Genomic DNA, 3,610 nt, shown 5'->3' with positions numbered 1-3,610 from the left:
TTGAACCCGGGAGGCAGAGGTTGCAGTGAGCCGAGATCGTGCCACTGCACTCCAGCCTGGGTGACAGAGCAAGACTCTGTGTCAAAATAACAACAACAGCAAAAGTTATACATGAATTTTTGACTGCACGAGGTTCAGCGTTCCACGTTGTCCAAGGGTCAGTTGTACTGGGTCCAAAGGTAAGTCCTGATGGCTTTGAAGCAGGAGAAAAACAGATCAGGAGAAAATCATGGTCATAGTCAACATCTTTTGAGCACTTTCTAAGTGCTGATGCTGTTCTAGTGCATAATGCTTATTATCTCAGTCAATCCTCAGAGCAGCCAAGCAAGATAAGTGAGGAGGAAACAGGCCTAGAAACTTACCAAGACCTCTAAACGTGGGTGGCAGCATGCAGATCCAAGCTCAAAGCATCACCCTTGCTATTCACAGTGTGGCCCACGGACCAGCAGCTGTGTCTTGTGGGAGCTTTTTAGAAATGCAGAATCTCTGCCTGACCCCAGATCTTCTGGATCAAGCCTGCACTTTCACAGGATCCCCTAGTGATCCCAGTGCACACTAAAGTTTGAACAGCACAGATGGCGATTCGCCAGATCAGCTGCACATTGGAATCACTTGAGGGATTTCAAAAATCCTTAGTGCCCAGGCCATACACCCGTAGATCAATTACATCTGCATTTCTGGGGCTGTGACCCAGCCATCAGGATTTTTCAAAATTATGCCTCTGTTGACGCAGGGAGAGCAAGTTAACTCTTGCAGGGAGAACTGGGCTTGCAGGAGCCAGCCAGCTGCCAGCAGCTCTGCAGCTTTAAGAACTGGGGCGGGCGGGCTGCCGAGGAGAGCACGCTGCTGCATGGGCCACGTGAGCTCAGGCTGTGGGAGCGGATGGAGCTGCCATAGTCAGCGCTTAGGGCTGGCCCCAGCTTGTAGACCCGAGTCCTGCACAACAACCCCCCATGGCGCGGGCGAGCAGAAGAAAGGGGGCCTTTATGCCCTTTTGAGGGAAGCACACATTCTGCAAGGCCGTGGAAACAAAGAGAAGAACTGTTTGTAGCCCTCGTCCAGACGCCCCAAACAAACAGTAAGTCAGAAGGGAACAGAGCACAGCACAGTCCCTCCTTCTGCCCCAGGCGACATCCACCTTGCCCCACCCCACCTAAGAAGCCCAAGGGTATTCTGGGAGCCCACCGCAGGACAATGGCAGGGCAAAACCAGTGAGCAAGGCAGAAAATTCCCTGAAATTCTCCACTGAGGCCCAACTGTTCCTCTCCTTGAAAAATCAAGGCTTGGCTCAAGCCAGATAGCACCTGAGGATGGACAGAACACATCAGGTATTGGCAGTGTTTGTCCTCTGTTCTCTCTCCTGCAAGGCCCTTTCAGTCCTTGTCACTGCCCTTGAGAACTCCCAGGTCACGTGAAGGCAGAGAAAGTAAAACTGAAACTGCCTTTTAGCCACAGGCTTGCTGGGGATGAGGTGACAAAGCTAATCGAGGGGGCAGCTGGGGAAGGGGTTCCGGGCTGCTGCAGGCACACTGGCCAGAGCTTCGTGGATACCTGCAGGGCCCAAAAGTCCCTCCCTGTTTTGAGAAGTGAATGATGGCTGTGAGGTAGCAGCCAGGCTGGTCACCCCCGCGTTGGCTGGAGGCAGAATTCTGTAAATCCTCTCCAAGTCTTTCTCCAGGCCACTGGTTAGCTCATCTCAGCCTCCTCTGGGAGCATCAACACCAACATGGCACAGGGGACTGCAGTGGTGTGCTTTGGACCTGTGTACCCACCCAAGGCTAAAGGCAGAGCCAGGTGACTTTGTGGGGGTCTCTTCTGTAGGATTATCTGTACTTCCCCTCTGTCTTCTTTTACTATGGGAGATCGAGAGCTGGCTATAACCCACCTTCCTTCATAAGAACCACACTAAATTGCAAAAATTATCCCAGTGCTGGAGGAGGGCAGCAGGTTGAGATTACGTTGGCAGGAAGAATGTTGGCATTGATTGGCACGCAGGGGAGGAGAGCTGCTTTGTGCTTTAAAGGTAACCGAGTATGAGCTAAAAAGAAGGAAAGGAGAGGCCGGGAGTAGGAAGAAGGAAAGCTGGCTTCACTGGAGGGGTGGAGTGAAGTTGAGGAAGCAGGAAGGGGAAGGAGGCGATGGGTGGGAAGGGCAGGGCAGGGTGGAGTTAACTGAAAGAAGGCTAAACTGTGGCTTGTACATAATTATGAGGAAGCATCTTTTTTTTTCCCCCCTTCATTTTGAGACGGAGTCTCTATGTCGCCCAGGCTGGTGTGCAGTGGTGTGATCTCAGCTCACTGCAACCCCTGTCTCCTGGGTTCAAGCTATTCTCCTGCCTCAGCCTCCCAAGTAGCAGGGACTACAGGCACGTGCCACCAGGTCTGGCTAATTTTTGTAGTTTTAGTAGAGACAGGGTTTTGCCATGTTAGCCAGGCTGATCTCAAGCCATCCACCCAGCCTGGCCTCCCAAAGTGCTGGGATTACAGGCGTGAGCCACCACACCTGGCCAGGAAGCATCTTAAAAGAGTCAGATGTCACTTCCAGCTGAGGGCTGGATCCCAGGAGGCCAACTGGTGGCCCCTGACATGTTTTATTTGTAAGTGTGAGGACTCTTGGAAATTTGGGAAATTGTACGCGTGTGAAAGAATGGGCTCACGTTTCTGCAGGGCAGCTGGCGCTGGAGCTGCTGGTTTGCCAAAGTCCCCACCTCTCCTGCACTCTGAGCTTTGCGTTCCTTGACCCACCCCAAAACTTCTGTGCCTGCGCGGTTCCTGTGGGCAATGCAGGTTGCTGCTACTCCTGGTTTGATAATAATGATTCTCGTCCAAGTGCACAGGTATAAGCTCTTTCAATTAATTTCAATTAATACCTCCCTTTTTCAGTGGAGCATGACAGATACACAAAACCAACCCTCTCCTTGACAGATTTCTCAGCCTTTCCAGGCGATCTGCCAAGTTGCTAGAAGGTATTTGCATTAAAAAAAAAAAAAAGTTTATTTTCTTATTTTGGGTTTAAGGATTTTCCAACCTGCCTTAAGGCAATATTTCATTTATGCCACATGTTACAGCTTTCAAAGCATTTCTTAAACAGACTTGAATTTGTTTTATCCTTCCAGAAGCTCCATGAAGTCTGTAGTTTGGATCTCCTCATGCTGTCTTGGAGGAAACAGAATTGTAGAGAAACTAAATGACTGCCCTTGGTCCTTCAGTAATGTTGAGGTTCACCTTCAGGCACAGCTCTCTGGAAGACCAAGCTGTGTCTTTTTGACTGTGTGGAATTGTAAAAAGTTATGCTTTGAAAAGCATAGTGACTGAAAATATGATCTCAATCCAGAATACTTGTGTTACCAGAAAGGGGCCCCAAACCAGACCCCAAGAGAGTTCTTGGACCTTGTGCAAGAAGAAATTGGGGCAAGTTCATAGTAAAGTGGAAGTGAAAGCAAGTTTATTAAGAAAGTAAAGGAATAGGCCGGGCGCAGTGGCTCATGTCTGTAATCCCAGCACTTTGGGAGGCCAAGGCAGGCAGATCACAAGGTTAGGAGATCAAGACCATCCTGGCCAACATAGTAAAACCCTGTCTCTACTAAAAATACAAAAATTAGCTGGGTGTG

General features: G+C 49.9%; 1 protein-coding gene across 1 annotated transcript in view; it reads left to right on the top strand.

Moving 5' to 3' along the window:
* The first annotated feature begins 807 nt into the window (after positions 1-807).
* Positions 808-3,610, top strand: part of LOC105548007 (chromosome unknown open reading frame, human C14orf159) — a 122,474-nt gene continuing 119,671 nt past the window's right edge. Inside the window, exon 1 of the mRNA XM_011991815.1 lies at positions 808-1,078. The gene's annotated coding sequence lies outside the window, so the exon portion shown is untranslated. The remainder of the gene's footprint in view (positions 1,079-3,610) is intronic.

The sequence above is a fragment of the Mandrillus leucophaeus genome, unplaced genomic scaffold, assembly GCF_000951045.1.
Source record: "Mandrillus leucophaeus isolate KB7577 unplaced genomic scaffold, Mleu.le_1.0 Scaffold4, whole genome shotgun sequence".
Taxonomy (NCBI): Eukaryota; Metazoa; Chordata; class Mammalia; order Primates; family Cercopithecidae; genus Mandrillus; species Mandrillus leucophaeus.
Note: the sequence above shows the minus strand (reverse complement) of the source record. Positions and strands in the feature narration are given on the sequence as shown.